Source organism: Aedes aegypti, chromosome 2 (genome assembly GCF_002204515.2).
Source record: "Aedes aegypti strain LVP_AGWG chromosome 2, AaegL5.0 Primary Assembly, whole genome shotgun sequence".
NCBI lineage: Eukaryota > Metazoa > Arthropoda > Insecta > Diptera > Culicidae > Aedes > Aedes aegypti.
The window spans coordinates 309,381,577-309,399,748 of NC_035108.1; the positions used below are offsets into that span (position 1 = coordinate 309,381,577).

Genomic DNA, 18,172 nt, shown 5'->3' on the forward strand with positions numbered 1-18,172 from the left:
ACATAAAGGGAATGCCAGATTTATCGCAAATTTACATGACACATCGTGTAAAAATACATCAACAGCATGTAACTTTATGCCATTTGTCGCGTAATCGATTAGAGTCCATGCTAGATTACACGATGTATGGCGGAAACTTACATGATGTTATTGTAATTTTACACAATGTGACATGTAAATTTCCGGCATTTATGGCATTCCCTTCATGTGCATGATTTTACGCTGAAATTTACATGGATTTTTCTTTCTGTGTTCTTCTTAATTATATCCCAATTTTGTTAGAAAATAACTTCGTGGAAACTGAACCGAATTGAATTCTCGTTACACGAGGGATAATTTTTGATTTTTGATTTTAAACTGTGTGAATGAAGTAAGGAAAAAGTTTTGACTTTGTTTTTCAACAAAACCTACCTAAAATTAAAACGTTTAATGAGAAGATCAAATGTAAATTGTTTGTGTTTGATATATCTACCCGAAATTATATTGTTACAATCGAAATTAGTTAGGAATCTTATTATAACTACAGTGAATCCTCCTTGAGTCGATGTTCCATGACTCGATATAGGCTCAAGGAACCATACTAAAAACAAAACTTCATGGTTACTATGATGGTCCCCTCATACAGCTTTCTGAAGCTTTTCTGTTCCATGACTCGATATTTCCATGAGTCGATGGTCCCTTCATATATCGACCCATGGAGTTTTGAATGTTTAACTAAAAAAGCTTGTATCTGGTCCCTGATAGACTAGCGATAATCGCGCATCTATTCAGCAAGACCAAGCTGAGGGTCATGGGTTTGAAACCCCGGGTTGAAGATCTTTTCGAGAAAGAAATTTTCTCTACTCCCCTACATCACGACTGTGTATGGGCTTATAAGAACATAAAGCTTACAACCACTCACATTCCCAGTTGGGGCGTAACGCTAAACCTAAACCGTAAACTAAAACCAATATTTTTTAAAATTATTAAACATCATTATTGAAACTTTTGCAGGATTGCGAAGGTGGAGAGATCCGGCCACGAACCATTTATTGTGGCGTTAAATTGTTGGTTCAGTGTTATCTGTTTAGATGTTTACTAAATAAATGAATGAGAACCTTTTGTAATCATTTGACCGAGTATAATTACTAGTTTTACGCATAATACAAACATTAAACTGCCAAAAGTTAAAAAAATGATATTTTTCATATATTGACATATATATTGAGATGTTTAAAGGTGGAAGCAGCACTACGATGAACACCTGAGTGGCGCAGAGAACACAGGCAACGAAGATCAGGACACCGAAGGCGATGGCTACGTCAGCACAGCGGACAGTGGAAACCAACCAGCTCCCACGACGGGGGAAGTTAAGGATGCCATGGTTCTCCGACATTACCCGGAAAACCATTACCCGGAATGCAATTACCCGGAAGACCATTAACCGGAAAATTATATCTCCATTTCTTGACTTTTCTGATTAACGTCCTTTTAACCGTTTTACGTTCATTCAGTTCAGTATGTTGACTTAAAAATATTTAAAATGACCAACAACGACAGGGAAGGTTCTTCCTTCAAAACACATGAGCATCGAAGAGGGGTTTAAGATATATTCATACTTGATTTTGTCAATTTGCACCATCTTCATATATTTGCATTTCATAGATGATTAACCCTTCTTTTAAAAATAAGCTATTTTTTCTACTTATCTTTTTAGCTTGTCATGGCTGAACTAGCTAAATTTGGCTACAACTATGTAATATTACTTTTAACATTCGGCCATCGGTTCTACAAGTATGCAATTGATAATAAATAAGCATGGATATAATTTTTAATACGATTGGTTTTTACTACATCAACCAACCGAATGCAAATGCCCCGTATATCCCTTTTTCTAGAATGACCCATTTCGGGTCATCTGATATTCACTCTTCTTTATTTGGTTGGTGGTTCTTTCGAGTTCCTCCGATTTTTGGCAAAATGTGCTTAGTCGAAAATGACCAAATATCTCCTGCTTTTGATTGATTATTGTTTTTTTTTCTAGTGTTTTGCCCTGGCATTGCATTCGGGATACAGACAAATAGCACAATCAGAAAAATCAAAGGAAAAGTAGATCTATTGAGTTTCAATATTTCGGAATCCAAAGATGGACGGCTGTGCCTCTGGAGCATGATTGTCCGTTGTCTGGTGTTAAGTTACAGTCTGCTAAATGATTGAAGACGGTGTCCGTGTGTTTTATAAACTCCACACAATTTTAAACATTTTTAAACATATTTCAATGCTGAGATGTTCCATTTACTCAAATGTACCCTACCATATTTGTTTTTTTTTATTTATATTGACCACGTTAATATTTGGCATCAAATATGTAAAAGGCTGATTGATACAAATATTAATTTTCTTTTATAGGGAAAATGGCGATTCAGAGGACGATTGAAAAAAGTTCAACAATTAACGTTAAATATTAAACTTAAAAAAACTTCTTTTTCATTTTATCTTTTTTGTTCGTTCCTTATATATTTTTATCTCCCCCCCTCGTACCATCCAAGTGGTATCGGACATAAAGAAAAACAATATTTGAATCAGCCTTACAAAAATAATTCTTTTCATTCTTTCTATCCTTGCCTGTAATGTTTAGTTTTATAGCCTAAATTTGAAGACATAGTTTTCTGATCTATATCAGGCGATATGGGGGGCCCAGATAGCCGTAGCGGTAAACGCGCAGCTATTCAGCAAGACCAAGCTGAGGGTCGTGGGTTCGAATCCCACCGGTCGAGGATCTTTTCGGGTTGGAAATTTTCTCGACTTCCCAGGGCATAGAGTATCTTCGTACCTGCCACACGGATATACACATGCAAAAATGGTCATTGGCATAGTAAGCTCTCAGGTAATAACTGTGGAAGTGCTCATAAGAACACTAAGCTGAGAAGCAGGCTCTGTCCCAGTGGGGACGTAACGCCAGAAAGAAGAAGAAGATCAGGCGATTCTTTTCTAATTAAATCGCCAGAAAAAAAAAAATACATGTTTAATTAAATTTTGGTATCGCAATATTCGTTCATAGCTTAAGGCCTACGTTGCGGCAAAGTGAAGCTATTCAAAAAGATCAAACAAAGGTTGGTAGAATTGAATACCGCCGGTTCAAAATTAATTCTGGTTGGAAAATTTGACGACGTTTCAGAGCTAGAGTACTTACACACTTGTCAAACTATGAACGAATGCAAAATTTAATGGCTCTCAGCTATTAACTGTAGAAATGCTCCTAGAACAGCTGAGAAGCAGTTTTTGTCCCAGTTGAGTCGTAACGCCGGCAAGACGAATTACATATTTGGTAATAGCTGTTTGGAGATGTCTTTTGAAATAGTGTTTATGGAAATCGAGGGGATCGAGAATATCCATGGTTAGCGTATAATTTGTGCTGAGCATCAATGAAATAGAATAAAAATTGTGTACAAATGTACTGATAAAGGTCGTCGAAAATGGAACATTTGGCTTTCCGGGTAATGGTGCTTTCCGGTAATTTGTGCATTCCGGTAAATGGTTTTTCCGGGTAATGGTACATTCCGGTAAATGGTCTTCCGGTAAATTGCATTCCGGGCAATGGTATTCCGGGTATTGGTATAGAATCGATGCCATACAATAGCTCAAAAACAACAAGGCTGCTGGCAAGGGTGGTATCGGAGACGAACTCATCAAGATGGGCGTGGACAGGTTGGCCGCTTGTCTGCATCGGCTGATAGTCAGAATCTGGGAAATGGAACAGCTACCGGAGGAGTGGAAGCAAGGCGTTATATGCCCTATCTACAAGAAGGGCGACAAACTGGAGTGTGAAAATTATCGTGCAATCACTATCCTAAACGCCGCCTATAAAGTGCTATCCCAGATTCTCTTCCGTCGTCTATCACCTATAGCAAACGAACTCGTGAGAAGTTACCAAGCAGGTTTCATCGACGGCCGCTCTACAACTGACCAGATCTTTTCCGTGCGGCAAATCCTCCAGAAATGCCGTGAGTACCAGGTTTCTACGCACCATCTGTTCATCGATTTCAATGCGGCACACGACAGTATTGACATGAAGAGCTATGGAAGTTCATGTACGAGAACAGCTTTCCCGGGAAGCTCATAAGATTGATTAGAGCAATAGACGGTGTGCAAAACAGCGTGAATATCTCGGGCGAACATACCAGTTCGTTCGAGTCTCGGCGGGGACTACGACAAGTTGATGGACTTTTGTGCTTGTTGTTCAATATTGGGCCTGAAGGTGTCATGCGGAGAACCGGACTTAACAGTCGAGGCACAATTTTCACGAGATTCGGACAATTTATTTACTTCGTGGACGACATGGATATTATTGGGAGAAATTTTGAAACGGTGGTAGATTTGTTCACCCGCCTCAAACGCGAAGCAATAAGAGTCGGGCTAATAGTGAATGTATCGTAAACCAAGTACATGCTGGTAGGCGGAGCTAAACGCGACAGGGCCCGCCTAGGAAGCAGTGTCATGATAGATGGGGTATCTTCGAGGTGGTGGACAAGTTCGTCTACCTTGGGTCATTGCTGGCGGCTGACAACAATGTTAGTCGGGAGATACGAAGGCGCATCATCTGTGGAAGTCGTGCCTACTGTGGGCTCCAGAAGAAACTGCGGTCAAGAAAGAATCACCCCGGCACCAAATGCACGATGCATAAGACCGGTAGTCCTTGCAAGCTCTTGGGGTTTACGAACGCCGAGTGCTAAAGACTATCTTTGGCGACGTGCAGGATAACGGCGTATGGCGGCGAACAATGAATCGCGAGAGGACCTGGTGTAGTGGTTAGAACACACGCCTCTCACGCCGAGGACCTGGGATCGAATCCCATCCCCGAGATAGTCACTGACAGGAAACTAATAGTTACGACTTCCTTCGGAAGGGAAGTAATGCCGTTGGTCCCGAGATGAACTACCCTAGGGCTAAAAATCTCGTTAATAAAGACAGAAAAAAAGAAAAAAAAAAAATGAATCACGAGCTCGCTTAACTCTATGGTGGACCCAGTATCCAGAAGGTGGCCAAGGGCTGGGCAGGCCATGTTTCAAGAATGCCGGAAAACAGCCCTGTTAAGATGGTGTTCGGCACGAATTCAGCACTGCAATACCAATCGATTTTCTTTAACTAAAAATTGTGACTTTAGTTAGCAACAATCATCAACGACGCGTAAAAATTCCAATGACGGCCTACTTCGCCTTAACCAAGAATTATTTAGGAAACAAGACTTTTTCGATTTATGACCACCTGATCCCCCATAGTGCATCCATAGCTAGATTTATATTTTCATATGTCCAGAACATTCAAACATAAAGTTTATGTCTCTCGGTATGGTCATAGAGACATATGCCATTCAAAAAGCCGCAGACCTGCCCTACAATTTTGAAGCGCGGGCCAAATTGCAGAAACAATATTGTGTGGCGGGCTATTTTTTTTAAATGCACGTATATTCGTATGAAATCAGCTTAACGTTAGTAAATGAAGCAAATTTCTTTAGGAGAATTCGACGGATATTGAGAGCGTCCCTTTCGAAATCATGCAATAATCTGGCACAGAATATTTTGGAGAGTCTACCCAAGGAATTTAAGACTCTTGGAAATTAATGTGACCAGGATTTAATAGAAATCATAGCCATAATAGGTATTTCGTACGTGAAAGTCGTGTCTAGAATCCATGGAGAATCCTGTTTAAGATTTTGCGAAAAACAAGTCTATATTTTCAAATCCTGCCAAGGATTCTGTGTTTATCACTCCCAAAAGTTAGTTCAGATCATTTTTAAGATTCTGGGAGAACATTATTCTATGATTCAGTACAATTGTGTTTGAAAATTTAGTCGTTTGGCAATAATATTTGCTCTGCCGTACTTTATCGAATGATGTTGAAGGAAGTCATAGTTAAATAATATTGTAATCAAGATTAATCTTATAAACTTTATTTTTACACAATGAACCTCAAATCTCTTGTGGATCAGTATTAGCCGGTTTTGAAACTCCAATCGACAGTTTCTGAAATTAGGATGCAAAGTATTTAAAACAAAGATTTTGAATGACTCGAAAGAATTCTAATGATTTGATAAAAAAAAATACAAGCAAATGTTTTTTGCTTCAAGCTAAATTAAAAACTAAAACAGTTGGTAAGAGTCAACGGGCCGGCTATGAGAAGTACCTACGTACGCGGGCCGTACGTTGAGCAGGCCTGAACTATGGAGTTTAGGGCTTCCTCAACTAATTTCTCTACAGTTATCTCTAGTCTGTGTATGTATAGTTTACACTTAATGATATATTATTCCCTACGATTATTTTAGGATCACATTGTACTTATTCTTCTTCGTGGCGCTACTTTCTCACAGGAACAGAGCCTGCTTATGAACACTTCCACAGTTATTAACTGATAGCTTTCTTTGCCAAAGTTGCCATTTTCGTATATCGTGTGGCAGGTACAATGATACTCTATGCCCATTGAAGTCAAGGAAATTTCCATTACGAAAAGATCCTGGACCGACCGGTAATCGAGCCCAGACACCTTCAGCAAAGCTTTGCTTCATAGCAGTGGTCTCTAACCAATAACCAGGAAGGGCTCAATACATTGTACATATTTGGTTATTAGTCTCAACATATTTTTATTAATATTTTTTTCAATTATTTTCTTTTGATTTTGTCACACAAAGCTGCTGAAAATATAACGGCTTACACTACCTAGTTTTTTTTTTCTCCAGAATATTTAATCCCAGGAAGTCTAGGAATTTTCAAGATCGAAAGTTACCCAAGGATTACTCACCGCAGCGACATTTGATTACGCTTAAGACTGTGATAAACCGGGTGTTTAATAAGAGTAGCTCAGCGAGATAATTCATTCATAGGTTCCCCTGAACAAAAAATAAAATCATAACTGTCGTAGTGACACTCGTGAGTGCCGACGACATCTCTCAGATTTTCACGCTATTCGTTGGCCATACACTGAGTGGTGTCCGTCAGTCCGAAGCTAGTATAGGCATATATGCCATTCCATAGCCCGCGAGATACGGTAAGGGTCAACACATGAGTGGAAACTCCCTAAATTGAGCGGTACTAGATTGCGCGCACGCGTACATGCATCTGCGCAGTCGGCCCGTGTCTCTTCCAGAGCCATCAACAACGACGACGAGAACAAGGGTTTTGTTTTGGTTTCAAACCCATCATTTGTCGGTCGCTTTCGTTGATGGTTTTGTAGGTTCTAATGACGGTACAATACCAGCTTAACTAAAAACGATGCGTGTGCGTGTCGGCTAAATGGTTTTCTGAGCGATGCGAACGAGGGCCATAAATTAGCTTGATTGTTTTGTTTGAGACTGGCCAGCAGCAAAACGATCGAGGAAGAGGCGCGTGTTCGTTTTGGTTAAAGCAAGAAGGGAAGATATTTAATAGAGGAAAGGCACACATTCTTGGCAAATAGTAATTTTGGGTATAAAACAAAGTCTTAAAATTGTTACTGAAACGAGAAAACAAAAGCAAATAAATATGGAAGAATCTCTGAATTCACCAAGAAACCATTATTGGAGTCACTTGAATAAATTATAAACAAGAATCTTGGAGAAATTCCTATGAACGTAGGAGATTTTTTTTTTCATTTGTGAGCGAGATTCTAATCCGTTGCTGGATTAATGAATAAAAAATCATGAAAACCTATTTTTTTTGTTCCATGATATCGTCATTGTAAATATAAAACCATGATTATTCTTAATGAATTTATGGGCATTACACAAATCTGTCACTTTTTCCATCTTTTCCAGTTTGTTCATCTCGGAACCAGCGTCTTCACTTCGTCACAACCAAGCATGCAAAACATTCACTCGATTATAGGGTGTCCCAGAAAGTATGGGCACGACTTTGATAATGAAAATCGTAATACTTTTACAAACAATCAATTTTTTTTTTAATTTTTGTATTATTCTATAGGCTATTTCAACCAGCATCTGTGATAAATTTGTTCGATTTAATAAGCGTTTACATTGAAAAATTTATTCATAGAAAATCAATTCTTATCTGGTCAGCACAGACCCTACATTTGGTTTTTGTTGTAAAATAACTAGTAAAATATGTTTTTATGAAAATCTTTTGCCGTGGTGAGTTCAAGTACATTGAATCAAGGATGTTTTACATATATTTTTGTTTGAACTTTTATTTGGCTTTGTTAGAGAACACTTGAAAAAACAAGTAAAATTCGAAAAATTTCGTATGTTTCTCTCCACATAAGACAACATCACGAATTTATAACTCTTCAGGTATTTTAAATAGTAATGAAAATAATACATTTCAGCTCTACGAAAAGAGAATCCCTATTCTCTTAGATAGTCAACTTTAATTTTTGATTTATTCATGTTTTTACGTAAATATATGGATTTGTTTTTGTTTTTTTTTTATATGAATTTGTGAATCTTATTTTCTTTGCACCGAAGTGACCCGGTTAATCGCAAAAGTTTTTGAGAGAAACTGAAAATGCTTAGTAAATGTTACATCGTGCTGAAACTCCATCAAATATTTCGCTGGAATTTCTTCAACAGTTCTACAAAAAAAAAACATCTCTCGAAATATCTCATAATCTGCTCTAAATATTTTTATGAATAACGCCACAGAATATCAGTAGGAATTTGATCAAATCATTTTTAAGAGAATCAGTTATGAACTACTACCAGGAATTTCTACGGCAATTCTGATTCAGCCAACAACTTCCGGAGTGTGTACTGAGGGAGTTCTATAGGAATTGCTTTGAAAATCTTCAATAGATTCAGTAATGATTTTATAAGACTGATCGCACGTATTAGATTAATCCATTACTTCCTTCAATAATCTTCTTATAATACTCTATAAATATTCCAAAAACTTCTCAAAAATTACTTCCAGGAATGCTCACGGGAATGCGTCCCAAATCATATACAGGCTGGGCAAAGATATTTTAAGAGACCATTAATTTATTCATTCAGAAATGCCGTAGTGGATTGCTCCATTTGTTTTCCAACGGTGCCGCAGAAGTTTCTTGTAGCATTTATTACAGTTAGTTTCTCAGGATTTTCACTATAGATATTCCCAATCGTTCTGCTCACGAGCCAGAACTTTTGGGGTTCCTCTTTTTCACCACGTGAACCACATGAACCACGTGATTATTGAGTTTAAATTGAATTCAGGTTAACTTCTGCATCCATGAGTCCTCTCGTGGTGTAGGGGTAGTGCGTCCTCTAGTGAACACGGAGTCTTGAGTTCGATTCTCATCGAGAAGACGTGTAACTTTTTCGCAAATTTCACATAGATCTGTCCATTTAATCCGATTGCAAAGTATATGTAATGTTTAGTTTTCCGGTTGGTGGTAAAATTTCCAATCTCACTTATTCCGTTACACCACACAAAACGTGTAAACCATTAGAATCGATTTCGATCTACGGATCATTTCCAATTTATCACATTCATATAAACTATAGTAGATAGGTTCCATCAACCCACCTCTTCACCTCTTCCACCTGTCACTGAACTGCTCCGATCCCTCGTTTGGCGCACCACCCACCTCGTTATGGAAACTCGAACCGACCAGAATCTGTATTAACCCGGATTTTCCTGCTTTCAGCAAGTGCCGATCCGCATCGGTCAACAACAACAAGAGCGACCAGGAGCAGCAGCAGCAGCGTTTCGCTAAGTGTGTGATTCGAGATGTGATCGTCATCTTTGCTAATGTGTGAAAATGTAAGATAAAATCAAGACGGTGCTTCTGCCGTTGACCATGATAATGATGATGATGATGATGAAGGAAAAGATGATGATGATGATAAGCAGATATTTTTAGCGTGAAGAACGCGGATGAAAAACGCGAGTGATGTGAAGCAGAACGCGTGTGGAATCGGAAGAAATCTCGAAAGTGGTGCTGTTTATTGGAGCTAAGGAGAAATTTACAGCGCGGGTGGATTCTTCTTCACGGTTGCCGTTCGGCGAGAGCATCAGTGTCATCGAAAACGAGTGGAATAAAATTTGTGATTCTGGGCAGGAAAATTGGGTCGAATGAAAAATTATGAGTGACAGTGTTATTTTTTTGGTTGGGAAAAGTGCTGTTTGAAGGAAATTGTCTCCAACGCCAAAAGTTGTGATGTGACGAATCGCAAAGTGTTTTTTTTTTGTGTGGGTTTGATATTCCGGAGGCTAAGTGGATTAGGGTTGAGTGAAGAATGAAAATTTGATTGAAGTACGTGACGGACCGTTTACACCTTGAAAGTGTTTGCCGTGTGCTCAAAATCATCGTTGTCCCTGGAGTATACACGACCTTTCCGAATATGTAAGTCCGTTTGATGAATATCAATATTTAATTGGTTCGCATTCAGCCTCAATACGCCACCGCAATCGATTCGACCTTCGATCAATTGGTGATTTCGCCGAGTCGCAAAAATATGATGCCTTTGACGATGACGATCACACGCAGGGACGTAGCGGGGAAATATCATAAGGGAGCTAGTGTATTGGAGGAGATTTCTACTGCTGCTACTTATTCACTGGTTTATGGGTGTAGTCAGGTTTTCTATCTGAGGGACGGGCGATCGCAGAAGTTTATACACGAATTCTATGCAAAATGATCATTATTCACAAGAACATTCGTCCTCCTTGTTCTTTGACCAGACTGCCCGGGCAGAAGAAAACAACTATTGAATACCAAACTAAGGTAATCCTTACCAGATAATTTCCAATACTAACAACCTGAATGAGGTATGAATGAGCCCTGCATAAGAGGTAAAATACCTCAAGTAATACCTTCTGCATATACTACAAATACCAAGCTGATAATTAGACCAGGTATTGTAGTTCAATACCTCCAGCAGTCCTCAATAGCTATCGAATACCAAAATTTAATTGTTTTAAACATTTTTTCCAATACCATTATAATACCAGAATTAGGTATTGACAACTGATGAATACATTATTATAGTATGATACCAAAATATGGTATTCATAAGTTATTGTGAATTATATTTTGCTCCCTGGCTACACCCACGGTTGGTAATTCTGCTTACGAAATGTTATGTGTGTAAAGTTCGATATTGCACATGCCGGCTGCCACCGGCGTCGCTCCTGGTCATCCATGGGTCTGTATGATTATTTGCGATCATACACACCGATGATAGACTGCGAGGCACGCTCATTGCATTGTCGGTGGCCGGTGGATCCAGCCAGTTCGATCGATCATATTAAGGAGATCCATTTGTTTTAGCGAGCAGTTTGTATTCAGGTCATCGTTTCTGCCGTCGTCGCCGACTTATTGCCACTTGTTGACAATATTTGTTTAGTCTTCGATTTCTGCTCGGTCGCTGAAATCCATATGATGGTTTCTTCTTCTGCTTGTCAGTCGATATTCTCGTCGTTTGCATGCTTGGCGTATTAGCGATGAACGTGAGAAACGATTCACATTGGGCAGAAATTTGAGCGCTTGAACATGGCATAACTGTTAATGGGATGTCATACAATTCAATACTTTTACGATAGGTTCGATCGAAATAAATAGTCATATGTTCTTTTCTATGAGTTAGGAACATAAGATTCAGTGGAATGCAAATATTTTACTCAGAAATATGTTTGAATCTAGTATCGAATTTTTGGGGCCTTCCTTATCCAAGTGGTTAGAGTGCTGAAGGTGTCTGTTTTCGATTCCTGCTCGGTGAAGGATCCTTCCGTAATGGAAATTTCCGTGACTTCCCTGGGCATAGAATATAATCGTCCCTGCCACACGATACACGAATGCAAAAATATGACTACTTTGGCAAAGAAAACTCTCAGTTAATAACTGTGGAAGTGCTCATTGGACACTAAGCTGAGAAGTAGGCTCAATCCCAGTGAGGACGTTAATGCGAAGAAGAAGCAGAATCTTCTTCTTTTTAGTTTTATGCGTTGCGTCCTGGGACAGAGCTTGCTTCTCAGTTAGAACACTTAACGAGCATATCCAAAATCCAAATCCATTCATATGATATAATTTTTGCATGCGTATACGCATATATATTAGGTCATCCCTTATTTTTCGAAAATGCGAAATGTTATAAGTTTGTCATTGTAAAGTGTTCGTTTTGCTAAGAAAAAAATCAGGTAAAAATTTGAAGTCCGTACGTAGACGCTAAGTGGTCCGCCAACGACCCTAAAGGTATTAGGTGTAGATGACCCCCATGCGCCAAATCGAGCTCGCTGCTCTAGTGTTCGTAACATGAGTACGAAAAGCCACTGTTAATAAATTTATAATCAGCATAGAATTTAAAGTAACATAATATTTTATACTGTGGATACCTCCATAACACTGCACGCTGACAATAAAATTCAGATCTACAAAGCGATCGTTCAAATATTACATTACGAATCCTTGACCGATGTGATGAAAAATACAACGAGCCATGTTAATAGCAAAATAATATCAACTTATGTTATTTTAACTGCTGTTGGAAGAGTTCTGACAAAAATTACCTCCCATGGCGTACGGTGATTAATTGTTCCAAGAGCTATCAAGAAATTATTTGCATTTACGTCATTCGTTGGTTTTTTTTATAATCTTTGCAGTAACTTAAATGTTCGACCTATACTATGATACATAGAGCGCAGAATGTAAACTGTCCAGAAAGCCAACTTGAAACAATGAATGGCGTAATCTCAAAAGCGATGACGTTCTCCTGAATCGGATAGTGTGCGTTGTGCCAGAGAACTCCCTCGGTGGTCTTTTTGCCAACTGAGGCCTACACTAAAGATGAAATTGCGATGAATTATTCCACGAATAGCCAGCGCGCTTTGAAGTCTGGAACTTCAGCAGAATTTGCTCGAATCGTTGATCGTTCACCGCACTTAATTCAGAGGCGAACACTTTCCGCAGAATTTCTCTTTCATCTTGGCTGCATTAACCCACATTTCACTAGGCGCCGGTAGCTGCGGGGCGTTGTACAAGCTGTTACCACGATGATAAATCTTCGCCGTTGTAGGAATTTGCATTTCTGCATTCCATAGTCACCGGGCTCGTGCTTTGATGCTACTGATGATGATCCCATGTTCAACACCCGGCTAGGCGCCACCGTAGGACGAGAATAGTTAACTGTCGTCGAATCACGCGCGACAGGTACAAAAATGTTGATCATGATTCGATTATAAACGGTCAGACACTGCATAGTGGGAAAATACGTATCCAAAACCTCAATTTTTAAAAGCTGTAGGTAACGCGTTTTATATACACTCGAACCTCATTTACGTAATTCCATTTCTATTTACGTAATTCCATTTTCATAGTATTAGCACATACCTAAAAATTCGGACATTTAAGCTTGTGCTGAAACGGAAAAACATCTTAAAAGTAATTACATCCTTAGCCATGATCAAAGATTTGACTTTTTGAACTCAAGCAAGAACTCTTTGGAGATTCAGATATGCAAAAGTAATCAATAAGCATCGAGAGGTTTGTTAAATTGTTATCTTGGGGCCTTCCTTAGCTGAGTGGTTTGTGTCCGCGGCTATAAAGCAAAGCTACGCTGAAGGTGTCTGGGTTCGATTCCCGGTCGGTCTAGGATCTTTTCGTAATGGAAATTTCTTTGACTTCCCTGGGCACAGAGTATAATCGTACCTACCACGCGATATACGAAAATGGCAACTTTGGCAAAGAAAGCTCTCAGTTAATAACTGTGGAAGTGCTCATTAGAACACTAAGCTGAGAAGGAGGCTCTTTCCCAGCGAGGACGTAAATATATCAGATGTGAATCAGCCCATATGTTCCATTTGTGAACTAAACAGCCATCCACCCCACCCATCAGCGCGCGATTGTCTATCTAAAGCAATGGACAAACATGCTGAGGGGAGGAGGTCAAGATGTCTGAATAAGAAATAGTTATACATAAAGGGTGACCACGATAAAATTGCCACACACAAAATTGATTCGCAAAATTCGAGTTTTCATCCGATTGCCATCAAATTTTCAGGGATTGAAAAATAACTATTAAACTTCACCATTTATCATTTTAGGGGAAGTGGTGGCAAAATGAACAGGGGTGGTAATATGAACACCGTGCGTGTTACCGAGAAAAATCAAATTTCGATTAATTTTTATCACGCACCGGCGATTTAGGGCATAAATCGGAGTGTCCAAGTTTATACGGAGGTCAATTGAAGCAAAAATATCAACGAAAACTAAGATTCTAGAAAACCACGTTTGAAAATTAGAACTGACGTAACTTTGGCTCGGAAGTCTTGAGGTTTTTGAGTGAGGTGAATATCGTTATGATATGATATCAAATCTGATACCTTTAGAATTCTTTTTGAAAGGGTTACAATTATTAATGAATACATTTTCGGAAATGCAGTGAATTTTTTTTTAATATTTGTTTTGCTCACGTTTTTTGCATGGTGTTCATTTTACCACCCACAGCTGTTCATTTTACCCACATAGTGCAGGTAAAATGAACATTTGCATCCGTTTTTGCTAGCGATAAAAATATGTGATAATTTAGCTATTTTAGTCTGAACTCGTGCCGCTGCTATAGATAACATCCCTATTTTTGATGTTGTGCGGTAGAAGTATACAAATTCCTCGTTCTATCAGAAACAAAATGAAATCGTTAAGGTGTTCATTTTACCATCCCTTCCCCTACTCGTATTTTATTTACAGTCCATACGCAAATACCCGCACCTTGGCCTTAGCCCCGGCCATAAGATTCTGCACAACCTGTGAATCAACCGTTTTTTGCATGTAAACCCATACTTTCTTCAGTTCAGCGACTGTCTTCACTACCTTAGGTCGTTTAAGAAGGTGCTGCTTCATAATCGCCCAGTACCGTAAGGACGCCATTCACCGCTCATTTAACAGCATTTCAACACATTAAATTCTGTCAAAAATCGGTTTTTCGATATTTTTCGCAACTTTTTGTGCTAGACGCAAGATAAAACTTTTGTTTTTGTAGGAAAGAAGTTGAAATGTGAACAACGTATAATGGTAGCGAATAACACATATGCCAATGATACATCTGTAGGGCGCCATTCACCGCTCATCCTAAGTATGAGGCTCTATATACACAACTAGTTGGAATTAATTTACTTTCATTAGCTGGTTGTTATCTTTGTACTATAGTACAACAACTTATTAAAGCGTGGCAGCTTAAAAGCATTTATCGATCTGCCATAATAAAATCATTGTTCAACTCATGTTTACCACCTTAAACAGCCTAAAATTATTATTTTTAAATAGTATATAATATTAAATCATATGAATTTCATTCTGACACAATCCATTCTGGTATACTAATACATGTTGATGATTTTTATTGCGAAAATTTGTTCAGATTTTTCAAAATAACTCAATGAGCGGTGAATGGAGCATGAGCGGTGAACGGTGTCCTTACGGTACTTCTCGATGGGGCGGAGCTCCGGAGTCTTGGGAGGGTTGAACATTTTCGGCACAAAATTGACCTTATTGTCCGCATACCACTTCAGCACGTCCTTGGAGTAGTGCCATGAGGCCAAGATTGTTGGGAAGTTGTGGGCCTTCAGGAGAGGAAGCAGCCGCTTATGGAGACACTTTTTCATGTACACCTGTCCGTTCATCGTGTCCTGGGTCACGAAAGGTGCACTCCGCTTCCCGCACGTGCAGATGGCTTGCCAAACCAGGAATTTCTTCGCAAATTCGGACATCTTCTGAGTGCGGACATGTTCCGGAACGCTGAACTTATCCATGGCCGTGAAAAACAGGTTGCCGGGGATCTGTTTGAAGTCGGCCTTCACATATGTTTCGTCATCCATGATGCAGCATTCAACTTTCGTCAGCATGTTGAGGTAAAACTTCCTGGCACGGGTTTTGGCGGACTTGTTCTGCTTCTCGTCGCGATTAGGGGCCTTTTGTACCTTGAACGTTCGAAGCCCAGCCTTAGTTTTGGCCTTCTGGGCAAAACTTCGGCTTAGGTGCAGGTTCTTAGCCACATCCCGAGCGGAGACGTTCGGGTTTCGGTTGAAGGCCCCAACTACGCGGTTGTGATTTTTGGTGTTGTACGGAATATTTTTTCCTTCACTTCTGGGCTTCCGATCGGTGGTGAATCGTTCCTCGAACCGCTTAATCACTCGCGACACCGTGGAATTCGCGATTCCCAACGTTTAAGCGATGGAACGATGCGAGAGATCCTTGTTCTCGTGATGAATGCGCAAGATTTTATCACGCACGAGCTGTTCTTTCGACTCCATTTCCGCGAGTTTTGATCACAGGATTGTCAAATTTGCAGGATGCAAATAATGCACTATGAACTAAATCCATCCAAATTTTCATTAAATTCTACCCAACGGTTAAAAAGTTAGAGCAATTTCATAGTGTGGCAATTTCATCGTGGACACCCTTTAGTACTGCCAATAATAGTCAAAAATAGAACTGTTTCAATTCATATCAGCCCCTCACCCATGTGCGTTGATAGCCTTAATGTCCAACATACAGGGCTGGTAGCAAGTCACTTTTTAGTGACTTGGTTACTTTTTTCGACCTGGTCACTAAAAAGTCACTATTTCCAACAAAAAGTCACTAAAGTCACTTTTTTCAGGAAAATGGTCACTAAAGTCACTTTTTCGTGATCTGATGATAAAAAAATTCAAGACTGGGTTAGCTTTTCAAACTCAAACATCAAGAAACAGATATTTGTTATTGTAAAGACAATAATAGTGTGATTTTGAAATCAAAGTGTCAAGATTCTTGACTCAAACAAAAAAGTAGAGTCCTGGCCAGTGTTGATAGACTCACACTCCAATCTCAATTCGCAAATCTCACGCTTGAGATTTTGGTGAAAATCACTCAATCAACTCAAACCGTAAAAAATAATTCAGTTGCAAAACTCGTGAAACCCGAATGTTGTTGTTTACGTTAGAAAGGATTACTATAATTCTACCAGACTAACAAGAAATTGTGGAAATATAAGACAATGAGTCAGAAAGATGAGCCAACTCATCCATGATTTTTTGACTGTTGAGTTGCGTGATTGACAACTCACGCATGAAAAATTTCAAGCGTGATTTATGAGAAATTGACTTTTTCACAACACTGCTCCTGGCTAACTATATTATTATTGAATCTTTAGTTCAGCCCGAGGCTGGTTCATCCCCGCCCTCCTGGCTAACTTTTTGGAAGAATTCAAGTGAATATTCCGACATTTCCGATGGAAAATTTGAAAATTTTCTGGGAAAAACTTTGGAGAACATTTTGGCAAAACTTAGAAAGCAACATTGAGATGAATTTGTTGTCAGGAATATTTTATTAAATTTTCGCAAAACCCAGGAGCAATATCTGATCTGAGTAATCTACGGCTATAAAAGAAACCCAAAACCAGACTCTGAAAAAAACATCATCAAAACTCCTCCGGAGGATAAGCCATAGATGGCTAGGAATAACAACCAAAATAAATTCAAAGAGTTTGTTAGAAACTCGTTCATGACTTGAAAAAAGTACTATTTTTGCTGGAAATCAGACATCAAATCAGAAATACCAACAACTAAAAATATACGTTTCCACTATCCCTTGACACTGTTTTTACAAGACTTTGGTCAACTATTACTAAAAAAAAAGTTTCTATAAGGAGAGACAGAACATTGTTGGGCGATAATAATTAATCACTAGTGTTATCAGTTGCTATTCTCTAACGTCAATTATGTGCTTTCTGTCGTTTACTATTTGATTTATTATTTAAATTTGCAAAATTAGGTATTTCAGAGTCGTAGATCAGATAGTAACGTGAGTTTACGAGTCGCCACTGAGTAATGTGATTATTTTCAATAATTCATTTATTGAAATGTTCAGTTGAAATTCTAATTCTTTATGCACGATATTCATATAATTTGATTTTTTTTCTCGATTTCGTTTAAAATCCATTGTGTTCTGCAGTTATTTTTTATTTGGATTCTTTATTTTACAGGAATTCTGCCACAAATTTAGCATAAATTTCTATTTTTCGTTTGTTTTTGATATTTGAATTCTGTCAGGATTTTTTTCAAAATGTTCTGAAATTTATTCTCGCTTTTCGCTATAATTTTGTCTACAACCAAACATTTTCCCTCGATTTATTCCACAGCTTTGTTAAGAAAAGCTTTTCATTTTGCATCCCTACTTCAAAATCTTTCCAGTAAGTTCCTTAGGTACAGGAATTTTGCTAAGAATTCTAACACGAATTTGTTTACCAACGTTCATG

The 18,172-nt window shown here is 38.7% G+C and overlaps 1 protein-coding gene across 4 annotated transcripts in view; it reads left to right on the plus strand.

Moving 5' to 3' along the window:
• Positions 1-18,172, plus strand: part of LOC5564986 (dual 3',5'-cyclic-AMP and -GMP phosphodiesterase 11) — a 425,037-nt gene that overhangs the window by 102,343 nt on the left and 304,522 nt on the right. The window contains exon 2 of one of the 4 annotated variants that reach the window (XM_021845673.1): positions 9,592-10,290. The exons of the other annotated variants lie outside the window; for them this stretch is intronic. The gene's annotated coding sequence lies outside the window, so the exon portion shown is untranslated. The remainder of the gene's footprint in view (positions 1-9,591; positions 10,291-18,172) is intronic. 4 annotated transcript variants of the gene reach the window in all.